We start from the raw sequence: 11,334 nt of genomic DNA on the forward strand, positions 1-11,334 counted from the left end.
CCCCTCCCTCGCGCCCCCTCCCCTCTCTTCCCCTCCTCCTCAGTCCGTAGGAGGGTGGGGAGCCCTGCGTCACGTGGGCGGTCGTGTCCCCGCCCCGGGGCGCGGCCAGGGGGCGGGGCCTAGGGGGCGGGCTTAGAGGACTGGACGGAGGTGCTGCTGAAGGAGGAAGAGAATGAGAGGGGGAGGAGTTGAAGCCGACGCTGGCGGAAAGTCTGCGTCATGACGTCATGGAATAGAATCCTTATATACAGGCGCCTGGACGCCATCTCGGTCTTTAGAAGGTACGAGACGGATCTTCGTATGTGTGTGTTTTGTGTGCTGTTAGGTAAGTTCTTAGCCTGAGAGGCCTCCAGCTCTTGGCAGTTAGGATCTTTTTAAGCCGGCTGGCATTTCTAGGCCAGTCGCAGGCCATCGCACGGTTCACAAGGTGAAGATGATGGAGGATTGCGAGTTGGGTGCGGGCGCGACCTAATTATACTCCTCGGGTTGTTGGGCCGAACTGCGGAAAAACTCCGGCTCGCGGGCTCTGCCTCTGATGAAGCCTGTGTTGGTAGGGACATCTGAGACTGTTGATGAATGCCAACGGCTCTGATGGCGGCGCGTGCCGAGTCACCGAGTGGGTCTTTGTTAAAGACCTCGGCCCGAGTCTCCTTCAGCTACTTGCTCTCAGGAAGGCCACGTGGTTCTCTAAAGGCTGCATTCCTCACTGCACCATTATTTCCGTCAGTGGTTCTTAATTATGTGGAATGCTCTCGCGCAATTATGGGTGGTGTAAACGACTTGCTTACGTGGTATGGACACGACGTAAGGTTTAAACTTAGGTTTAAAACAAAATGAATTTTTAAAATACCTAATCTTTCCTAGGAACGGTGCCAGGCATGAATGCAATGTGGCTTTTGATGGCTTCTGGTGGACAGGTAAGTAACGGCTAAATACAGTGGGAAGAATGAAATCTGCTTAGATGTGGTCTTTATGCTAAGCCTGTGATGTTTTAAGAGTAGTGGGCAGAAGGGATTTCTGAAAAATTCTATTCTGAGGCTTAACTGCTTAACGACATTAGTGATTAACTTAGCAGCACAGCATGTTTTATTGGATTATTCTGTCTATTTTCTAGTTGTGTACCAAAGGGATGAGAACCGCTGCTGGGGTGAGTTACTGAGATTCCCTGAAAAAGGGAAGTTAGATTGAAAGTCCAGTGAATGTGCCACAATGATGACAGTTTATTTGCTACTCTTGACTGTGAGGGTGACGAGAATTATTACCACCATTATGCTAACTGAGGCACACAAAATGGTGGTTTAGAGAACATAGAGATTGCACCCAAGTTTATATGAAACTGTTTCTTCCCAGGTCTTAAAGCACAAGCTTAATGCTGTATCCATGGGCAAACAGGTGAGAAACCTTTTTTATAGTCCATGTTTATCTAGTACTTCAAATTCTTTTCTTTTTATAAGGGGTTACAAATTGCCAAGTCAATGTTGGTGCTTATATTACGGTTTTCCTCACCTTTTTTTCAAATGTAAATTGCTGTACTCTAGTTTTATATTTAGTATGAGGGGGGATCTGAGGAAACAGACACTATGATGGTTGCGTAGTTCAACAGACTGAATCATGAAAAAGATACCATTTGTCTGATGTATCTGAGTTAGTAAAACTTTTGCTGATGGTGTAAGTAAAATACCACTACTAACTAGTTTCTCTTTTTGTAGGCACTATGCAGGAAGTTAAGCACTATGTAGGCACTAAGCTGAAAGTTCAAGGGGTAAGTAAAATCGTAACTGAAAACATTGGTGACAGGGCAAGCATGACAAAGAATGCCACTAATGGCTTTTTAGGGTTGCCTTCTAATGCACAGGAAGCAGTCTTCCCATAAAGTGTTTGAACAGTGTGCTGAATACATTAAATAAAAGCCAGATCCTTGTACTGTCTTAATTTGTGAGAGCAGCCTGTGTGATGATAAGCAAATACTGACTGAACATGAAGGTCTTAATTAGCTCTATCTGATTTCAGGCACTTTTTAGATTTGTGGGGAGAAAATTGATTTGGCTGTTATAAAACCACTCTCATTTCTTAGGTGGACTTGAATCCTTGACATGTCCGGGCCAACTTTTTGGTAAGCATTAATGTTAAAAACAATTTAGTAACCTCAACTGTTAACTGAGAATGCTGATAAAGTGGAATGTTTAACTACCAAGCTAATTTCCTATGTCTGGTTTGCAAGTGCATGTTGAGCATGCTCTGAACAGGGTTTTTGTAATGATGTTGAGCAAATGTCTGACCTGAAATGAGCATGTAGACAAATCTAACACTGAAGAACCCTGTGACAAATGTGAGAAGAATAAGATTGACAATAAGATTGACATTTTAATGAAAGGTGTATCATTTCTCTCATAGATCCTGGGTACACGTTTTTATCCATGGATGGCTTGCTTGGGGTAAGACATGAAAACAGTTCTTTGGCTCCTGGCATTTGGGTTTATATTCCGAAAATGTGCTGGTCTTAGTAGTTGTTGACCTATGTTAGTGTTTTCTGGTGTTGGACTGTTGAGAAATAAACAGGCTTTAGTATTAAGCTGTTGTGAAGTGTGTTTAAAGAAATACTTCTTTGCAGGTGCAAATTTTGGAGATCTTTTATATAAAGGTATGTATGTTTTATCAGTCTTACCTAGTTACTGAGCAAGATGCTGTTAGTGATGATTTTTAAAAAATTAGACAGATGGGAATCTCTCTGACAAAGAATGAAGATTTTTAAATACTGAAACGGTATCTGGAAAATTTTTGAAATCTACCTATTAACTACCTATTCAGTTTGATTAAATTTCATTAAATTTTTGCAGGTGACAAGAGAGGTACTGGCTACAACGCAGGGAGCAAGACCTTTTAAGCAAAGGTATAGAAGTCTCAAGTTTGGTTTCTGTGTTTTGTGGTATAAAGCCGATACAATGATGATAACATAGTTCAGCAGACTAACAGTGATGAGCAAATACTGTCTTTCGCTCCTATCTGATGTATCTGGCTGCAACAATTCTGTTTATATACCCATGAAAGTGGAAACCAGCCACTGTCTCACAGAAATATTCAGGGATTTGGATAAGTGTAACAGATGTTCTGTACTGTTAATTTCAGGATTAGGAATTTACATTTTGGATAAGAACAGGCTAACGTGAGGAAATTTTTATGGCATATACTATAGATTACACCAGAATGAATAATTTAGCGGATTATTTTTGATAGTCATTTCTCAGAGCAGTTTTAGATTCATAGCAAAATTGAACAGTAGGTTCCCATATAGCATCCTCCCCATCATCATCTACCACCAGAGTGGGACTTAAAATTTTGAACCTATGTTGAGTTGACACATTTTTTCACCCAGAGTCCAGTAGTACATTGGGGTTCACTCATAGTGTTGTACATTCTCTGGGTTTGGACAAATGTATTGTGACAAAGATCCACCTTGCACAGAATAGGTTCACTGCCCTAGAATTCTTTGAAAAATTTAAAAATCGGCTACAAAAAATGGGAGAAAGGGCAAATTTTAAACAAGGCCTTTATTTTCAAACAGGCACATGTGTTACCCTGAAGATTTCAAGGTCAGTCAGTCTATGGTATATATGGTGAGTTAGAATGTAACCAGTGATGTGATGATTCTGCCAAATGAATAGAATGATATCACTGTAAAACCGTTCCATTTTGATTCTGAGGTTACTTTATCAACAAGTATCACAAGTTTTTTCCCTTCTACTGTGATTTGACATATATGGTCTTTATTTTCAGGGCATTTATGACAGCAGTCATGCAGCTTAACAGTTGACAGGTGAGGCTTGAAAATATCAGTACTGTTTTGTTCCAGAATACATGATGATCTCACCCCAACTTGAACTCTCTCACTGATTGCTTGATGATGTTCAAAGATCTGATAATTCTGTGTATCCCAAATGCAATTAGAATTGGCATGGAAATGGGACTTAAAATGGTTTCTCTGTTCTTGCAGGCAGCTGGATGGATGCTCATGGGATAGGAGAGGAAACAACTTTCAATTTTTTTTAAAGCCTATTGTATTTATTGGCCATGCTGCACAGCATGTAGGATCTTAGTTCCCCCACCAGGGATTGAACCCGTGCCCCCTGCAGTGGAAGCGCAGAGCCCTAACCACTGGACCACCAGGGAATTCTCCAACTTTGAATTTTAATAAATATTTATGAACCATCTGAAGTGTGCTCATTTCAATTTAATGAGATGAACGAAGGGAAATAGGACATTTTTGTAATTGACCCAACGGCATATTTTTTGCAGAAATTTTCTGATTTAATGTGAAGTGCCTGGGTCAGTTTGTCACAGTTGAAAACCAACCATTGGAATTGTAGCCTGAGGCTGGAAAAGTGAAAGATGAGCTTGAACCACCTTTGTGCTGTGCAAGAAAGTTCCGCAGGAATGAAAATGTTGAAAGAACACAGGAACTTAAATGATCCTTAATTTCCAAAATGGGCAATTAAGTCATTAAAATACATTGTTGAAAATTGCAGAGAAAAGCAGAAACTCTTAATGTTAAGTGGTAGGAGTGCAGAAATTGGGAAAAATCTCCATTTGCTGTAGTAAGCACCAGGTTTCAGTGCTATCTAGGAGATGCATATTGAAAAACCTAGAACAGTGAGATCTTTTAAGAATGAGATCAGTAATACTGTGGTTATAATGTCCTTCAGAAAATGGGTACTGGTTTTGCAAATTTCTGGTGGGGGGGGGAATGTGGTTTGTTCAAGTTAATGAGAAAATTAGTGAACTGGTGAGTTGCTGGTTAGTTCCTAAATACCAAGGAAACCATTAGCTCTGGGAACACCTAAAAAGTAAATGCCTGCCAATCAAATTTCAGCTTGCTTTCTAATTTGGCATTTCAGGTGTGTAGGAACATTAAATTGGGGTTTTAAGTCTTAGCATGCCAAAACGTTTACTTAAACTCCCACTGACTGAGACACTATTCTAAAAACTAGTCAAAACACCAGTTTATATAAAAGCAAGTTGACATTTTTTTTTGGCTGTGCTGTGAAACGTGGGATCTCTCTTCCCCCTGAGATTGAATCCGGGCCACAGCAGTGAATGCACCTAATCCTAACCACCAGACCACCAGGAAACTCCCTGCAAGTTGACCAAATATTAAAGTGTTAGTTACCCTTTGGCATCTGGGGGGTTGGTTCCAGGTCCCCCTGTGGATACCAAAATCCATGGGTGCTCGGGTCTCTTAGAGGTATAATAACTATAGTGGGCCTACTGATCTCCCATGCCAGCTTGGATTATTTCATATTAGAAAATTTCTGTCAACACTGTATGTGCTATTACTCATCAAAATTCTTCATGAAATCTAAAAGAGTAGCTATTTCTTGAATATTCTAAAACATGACAGTTTGGATTAGCCTGCAGATTTTCAGGGCTTAAAAGATATATAAAAAGTATCCAAAAATATCTTTTAAAACAAGGGTAAGGTAGTGTAACAAAAATACCTTCAACTTTAAGATACTGGGAAAAAACCCTAAGCAAACAAAGGGTATGTTGGGCCAAGTTACTTAGTAAAAATACAGCATGTTGATCAGTTTTAAACCAAATCCTTAAAAGTATTTAGTGTAAGAAGATAAAACTTACAAACAAAAAAACCCTCAAACTATTCCAACTTCTAAGCAATAAGATTTCAAATTATCTTCATTGCTTGGAAAATATGCTTTTATCTCAAGTTCACTTTAAATGCTTGACATATGATTAAATACCCAGGAAGACTCCTGCTAAATTTGATAATATATGGTGCTAATTCTCTGGGATGACATTTCACACAATGGTTTTCAATTAATGCTCAAAAAAAATTACTTGATAACTTTTATCACAACGACTGGCTGATTAGTGGATTTACACTTGATAGGCACACCTTGGAAATAATTGTGAGTTCAGTTCCAGACCATCACAATAAAGCAAGTCATAGAATTGCTTTCCCAGTACATGTAAAAGTTATGTGTACACTATAGTCTAAGTGCGCAATAGCATTATATCTTTAAAAAAGATGTACATTTTAAAAAGTATAGTAGATTTTAATATTGTGTTAAACATACTTTAAAAATATTTGACTGCTGGGAATTCCCTGGCAGTCCAGTGGTTAGGACTTGACACTTCCACTGCCGTGGCCCCGGTTCAGGGATTGAACCGGGGAACTAAGATCCCGTGAGCCACGAGGCGCAGCCGAAATGAAACAAAACTTGACTGCTAAAAGATACTAACCATCTCAGCCTTCAGTGAGTCATAGTAGTAACATCAAAGATCACTGATCACAGATCCCCAATGCAAATATAATAATGAAAAAGCTTTAAATATTGCAAGAATTACCAAAATGTGACACTGAGACATGAAGTGAGCAAATGCTATTGGAAAAATGGAGTGGATAGACTTGCTAGACTCGGGGTTGCCATTAAACAAAAAATGCATTATCTGTAAAGCACAATAAAAAAAAAGCTAAGTGCAATAAAAGATGTGCCTGTACTCAGTAACTTACATGGCATAAGGTCCAACAAAGGGAAGAATGTGATAATTGCTCAATGTGTAATTCTGCCTATTTGTACTACTAAGCCAAGACTTTGATAGATAATCCACTCATTTGGATTACATGTTTCTATGTATGTGATTTGATCAACCAAAAAATTAGGTACAAAATGTCAAGCTTTTTCCTTTTTTTCTTTAAAGGGCAGCTCAATGGTTTGGGGTTGGTTAGTACAATACAGAGAATACAGAGGATACTTGTAAAATGTCTCTAACACCAATGCCAGTACTCATAAGGATATTATTAATTTTTGTGTTATTCACTTTTCTTTAGAACATAAAGTCATTAACTTGAACTTGCTGTATACACACAATACATACACAACCTTATGCAAAATACTTTTCATAAGTAACATTACATTTTAAAATATTGGAAACCGAATATCTGTGATCTGCATTTTGACTTAGTGGGAAAAGAAGAGAACATTCAACTAGGGAGGATTATATTGATAATAAGACTCAAAAGTGTCTTCCTCTCCCCCTCTCCCTTTGTATTTAACACAGCTTATACAATGTCCTGAGAGATTCATTATGAGAAAAATGTCCATCACAGCTTTAAAACCTCACTTTGGAAGGAACTAATGAGAAAGCAGATTGGAAGGTGAGACTTCATCTTTGTTTTCAAAGAAGTGGTCTTAATTTTTCTTATAGAAAAAGTTTAAATCGGTTCATTGTAAATATATCTAAACTATTAATTTTTGCAGTTTTCAATTATACAAAAGCTAAGAGAAGAGGGCAGTAGAGATCATCTAATCTTAAGTCATGATGTCATCCATTCAAGTCCTTGGCATAATCCCTGGTCAGTAAGAGCACAGAATACCTGTATATGCCACAAATGATCTTTAATATATATCAGAAATTATTTTCAAAAACTGGGAGATTTCTACTATAGCCATGCATTCTTTAACATCTTGTTCATTAGCAAAAATCAGCAATGCAGCTTTCCTTAGGTCTTCATGGGCTAACAATTTATAGAGTTCCTCAGTTACAGCAATCCTTTCTCTGTACTGTCCACAACAGTTATTACAAACTCTGTTAGTGTAAGAAGTGTTCCAGGAAGAACGAAGAGACTCTTGGCCACCAGTATCCCACATTATGAAATGTGTATTATTAATCACTATTTCTTCTACATTGCTTCCTATTGTAAGGGATGCATGTACAACTTCATTCACAGAAAACTGGTAAAGGATGGTAGTTCTCTCTGCATTATGCAGTCCAACAATGATAAGTATGTGCTCCTGGTGGTTGAACAGTCTCCCTATCCTGGTGAAGAGAATACACATTCTTATGCAGCAGGCCCCCTCCAGCCACCAGGGCCACCTGGCCTCTCCCACTCAGGCAGAAGGGAAGGCAGAGATGCGCCAGAGCCTCAGCCTCTCTTCCTTGGAACTGGAGAGAGACCAAAGCCCAGGCCACAGATACTGGCAGATATTTTCTCAAAAAACAAATGAGTTTGGGAAAAAATCTGATGGTATTAGTTGTCAAAGATAAAATTCAAGCTTTCAAATGAAAATTACAATTTTGGAAAGCTTGTATCTGTCACTGTGCACTTATACCTCCATACTTAAAGACTTAGGATGAGATCAGTCATGATGTTAATCAATGTGATTTTTTAGATATTGTTTAATGAAATTTGTCAACACCTGGACGATCTGCATAATTCAGTGATCCAATATTTTTCAAATGATCCATGTGCAGTGTTACAAAACCATGCATAACACAGTTGTATTCAAAATATAAGACAGACCAATGGATTTTAGAAAAATTTACCAATATGATTGCAGATTACACATTGCAACTAACCTTTAAGAAACTTGTCAAGTTTTGGTGTAGTATCAAAGAATATCCATAATTTTCAGAGAAGGCTATTGAAATACTCCTCGCTCTTCTAACTTCAAATTTATGTGAGACCAAATTTTCTTCAGCTATTTCAACCAAAACAACATATCACAACAGATGGAATGCAGAATCAGATATGAGAATCCAGTATCTTTTGTTAAACCAGAAATCAAAAAGATCTGCAGAAACAGTGTCACTCTTCTCACTAATTTTTGTTTGGGAAAATAATTAATTTAAAAAAAAAATTACTATTTTTGCTAGCATGTAATGGGTTAAATCTTAATCTTAAATCTTAATTCCTGCTACAATAAAAGAGCTATATAGAACTCTTTGGGATCCTCAATAATTTTTAGAGTGTAAGTAGTCCTGAGACCAAAATGTTTGAGAACTGCTATTCTAGGTAAAGATACAGGAGCCTAAAGAGGTTAAATGACTGGGCCAAGGTTGCATAACTAGAGAGTGTTAAAGCCAGGAATTAAATCCAGTTATGTCCAACTCAAGTTCTTTCTACTAAGTCCATCGTCTTAAACACAGAAGACTGACTTAGAAGTGCACTTAATGTATGCCTTACATATGCAATTATTATATAGGTATCCCATCTAATATTTTTATTGTGTACTGGTTATTTCTCATGTCATGAAATAACTCACTTTCCATGAAACAAGAAAAAAGTATCCTTAAGGCAGCATCTTTAGGATGAGTTAGGCTTAACAAAAAATCAGCAGCAAGGAATGTGATCAGTGTCACAGCACAGTTCTGGTTCTTCAGAGAGGGGAACTCTGGGAAAAGACAGTGCAGCTGTATAGATGCATTGTTTTATTCCGCCAAAGCCCATGAACATAAAATGACATAAAAGCCAAAGCCCACGAGCATAAAACGTCACACTCATCATCTAACACATCTCTTCCCAACAAGGAGAAATTGCTCATAAGACAAAGCTCTCTTGAAGCCAGTAATAACTATCGATATTGTAGCTGGCAGTTGCTTACCTTGTTTTTAAAACTTGCAACATAGAATAAATCTAAATTCCCTAGGAGGCTGGGGAGATTGGACTTGGAACTGAAACCTGGCTTACAGTTTACAATTAGTTTGTGTGTTCCAAAACTCTGGTTGTGTTGTTTCCAACTTTATCAGTAACGAGCTTCTTTATTTTTGAGAAAATATTTAATTAATGGGAATTCCCTGGCAGTCCAGTGGTTAGGACTCCACGCTTTTACTTCTGAGGGCCTGGGTTCAATCCCTGGTCAGGGAACTAAGATCCCGCAAGCTGCGTGGTGTGGCCAAAAAAAAGAATAAATAGTGACATTTCCCTGGATTTCAGAATAAGCTTTTCTTTTTCCTGACAGGCAGGACTGAAGAAAAGCTGAGTGATGCCCAAAGTGACTATGTCTCTGTGATGCCAACACGAGATTGTATGACATCTGGGGACTTGGGGCCTTTGGTGTCTGTAGCCTAGAAAATAGTCTCTGGATTTTGGGTATCTTCTGTAACTCTCATTTCCAGGATAGAAAGACAATATTTTGGTCAGAATTAGGTTCTAAACAGTTAATAGTAAATTTATTATATTTAGAAACTAGGTAATGCAGATGTGGGGTAAATGAATGTAAAGTTGCATTTTCTTACCTAATAAAGGGCATCTCTAGAAATTCCCTCCACTGAGAAAGGGTAGGCAGAGTTGGATGCCTTTCTCATCATAAGAACTCTGCCAGCAAGAATTTTCTGGCTCCAGAGTACATCCACAAATGGGGAGAGACTGGGTTAAAGGACAAACTTTTGGGAAAAGCTCCACTTAATGGCATCAGTGAAGGTCACACTCTTCACAGCCTATTGAGCATAACAAATTAGACCTGGAAGCAAAGCTGATTTTATTTTCAAACAGAAAGATTGTAGTATCAAACTGCTTACAGCACTGAGAAAAATAGGCTGGAATATAAGACTGATATTTGGTGTAAATTGTAAATCAAAAGAATGTCAAGGCAAAAGTGAAGATAAAGTAGAAAAGAACAATGTCATTAATCAAGGCCTTATTCCCATTTTATAATTACTAATTAATTATAAGCCTTTATTTGTGTCAACAGAACGTATAAGAAAATCACAATGAGTTTCGGTGTTCACTTTTCTACATTTGAGGTTGGTTTAAGGTCAATTAATATTTTCAGTTACTTATAATTGAGGGAAAGTGTTATTCAGGGATTAATGATTATTTAAAAAAATAGAAATACAAGCAGAATACTGATTAATGAAATTACTGTTTTCCTTTTACCACAGATGTCAGTTTTGTTTAACCTTAAACTATAAAATACATAGATATATCTGTATACTGTCTACAGGTGGATAATATCATCATCTTACATTTAAGTAATGCTTTAAAGTTTTTCAAAGCATTTTTACTCACACTATCTTCCACATATATTATCTCCTAGGATTCTGGCAAGAAGAGGCCAGTGAGGGAGCCAGGGCAAGTACTGTTTACATTTCACACATGCAGGAAGGGACGCTAAGAGAGGTTTATACAACTTGCAAGGTAAAGCACTGATTAAGATTTTGTGACTTTTATTTCAGTGATTTTTTACTTTATATCATGTTGCTTCTCACTGTATTATGTTGATAGCTTAAATGTCATTATCCAGCTTCCTTTATAGGATTCTCTTGATGAGGCTGGTTGAACTGACCCCTCCATCAACGGACCAGTCTAAAGGGGCAAGAATCTTCCCACATTTCACATATGGTTTGATTAGCTCTGTCCTAAGAGAACAATCTACTATCGGGGTATGAAAAACATGATTAGAAAACACTATGCCATTACGTTACTCTGTCAAAAAGCCATGTTTCACACCTCTCCAAGTAAAAAGAAACTTCAAAAAAGTCCCAAATAAAATAATCCTAATAATGCATGCTCTCGTTAAAATTGGATACCTTTTGTCT

At 38.0% G+C, this 11,334-nt stretch overlaps 1 long non-coding RNA gene, 10 other non-coding genes and 1 pseudogene across 17 annotated transcripts; 11 read left to right on the forward strand and 1 right to left on the reverse strand.

Moving 5' to 3' along the window:
* The first annotated feature begins 75 nt into the window (after nucleotides 1-75).
* On the forward strand, nucleotides 76-11,155 carry LOC112408907 (uncharacterized). 7 transcript variants are annotated; one of them, XR_003005038.1, is made up of 13 exons: nucleotides 86-325; nucleotides 865-917; nucleotides 1,115-1,147; nucleotides 1,351-1,392; nucleotides 1,710-1,762; nucleotides 2,075-2,113; nucleotides 2,395-2,435; nucleotides 2,612-2,641; nucleotides 2,838-2,890; nucleotides 3,563-3,614; nucleotides 3,775-3,814; nucleotides 7,075-7,171; nucleotides 10,833-10,964. It is a non-coding gene; the product is annotated as an uncharacterized LOC112408907 (long non-coding RNA). The 7 variants fall into 7 exon arrangements; XR_003005035.1 differs by having other exon boundaries at nucleotides 91-325; nucleotides 3,563-3,590; XR_003005036.1 differs by adding an exon at nucleotides 11,040-11,155 and having other exon boundaries at nucleotides 76-325; nucleotides 2,838-3,814; nucleotides 10,833-10,933.
* On the forward strand, nucleotides 522-601 carry LOC112408966 (small nucleolar RNA SNORD74). The gene has a single exon (XR_003005047.1). It is a non-coding gene; the product is annotated as a small nucleolar RNA SNORD74 (small nucleolar RNA).
* Nucleotides 979-1,040, forward strand: LOC112408973 (small nucleolar RNA SNORD75). The gene has a single exon (XR_003005054.1). It is a non-coding gene; the product is annotated as a small nucleolar RNA SNORD75 (small nucleolar RNA).
* Nucleotides 1,203-1,284, forward strand: LOC112408974 (small nucleolar RNA SNORD24). The gene has a single exon (XR_003005055.1). It is a non-coding gene; the product is annotated as a small nucleolar RNA SNORD24 (small nucleolar RNA).
* Nucleotides 1,576-1,642, forward strand: LOC112408971 (small nucleolar RNA SNORD77). The gene has a single exon (XR_003005052.1). It is a non-coding gene; the product is annotated as a small nucleolar RNA SNORD77 (small nucleolar RNA).
* LOC112408967 (small nucleolar RNA SNORD44) lies at nucleotides 1,946-2,006 on the forward strand. The gene has a single exon (XR_003005048.1). It is a non-coding gene; the product is annotated as a small nucleolar RNA SNORD44 (small nucleolar RNA).
* LOC112408972 (small nucleolar RNA SNORD78) lies at nucleotides 2,252-2,316 on the forward strand. The gene has a single exon (XR_003005053.1). It is a non-coding gene; the product is annotated as a small nucleolar RNA SNORD78 (small nucleolar RNA).
* LOC112408976 (small nucleolar RNA SNORD79) lies at nucleotides 2,683-2,766 on the forward strand. Its single transcript, XR_003005057.1, has one exon. It is a non-coding gene; the product is annotated as a small nucleolar RNA SNORD79 (small nucleolar RNA).
* Nucleotides 2,935-3,015, forward strand: LOC112408968 (small nucleolar RNA snR60/Z15/Z230/Z193/J17). Its single transcript, XR_003005049.1, has one exon. It is a non-coding gene; the product is annotated as a small nucleolar RNA snR60/Z15/Z230/Z193/J17 (small nucleolar RNA).
* Nucleotides 3,629-3,704, forward strand: LOC112408977 (small nucleolar RNA SNORD47). Its single transcript, XR_003005058.1, has one exon. It is a non-coding gene; the product is annotated as a small nucleolar RNA SNORD47 (small nucleolar RNA).
* Nucleotides 3,848-3,925, forward strand: LOC112408975 (small nucleolar RNA SNORD81). Its single transcript, XR_003005056.1, has one exon. It is a non-coding gene; the product is annotated as a small nucleolar RNA SNORD81 (small nucleolar RNA).
* On the reverse strand, nucleotides 7,323-7,865 carry LOC112408906 (ADP-ribosylation factor-like protein 5A pseudogene; annotated as a pseudogene).
* Nucleotides 11,156-11,334: the final 179 nt, after the last annotated feature.

This window comes from Neophocaena asiaeorientalis, unplaced genomic scaffold (assembly GCF_003031525.2).
Source record: "Neophocaena asiaeorientalis asiaeorientalis breed wild unplaced genomic scaffold, Neophocaena_asiaeorientalis_V1.1 scaffold182, whole genome shotgun sequence".
NCBI lineage: Eukaryota > Metazoa > Chordata > Mammalia > Artiodactyla > Phocoenidae > Neophocaena > Neophocaena asiaeorientalis.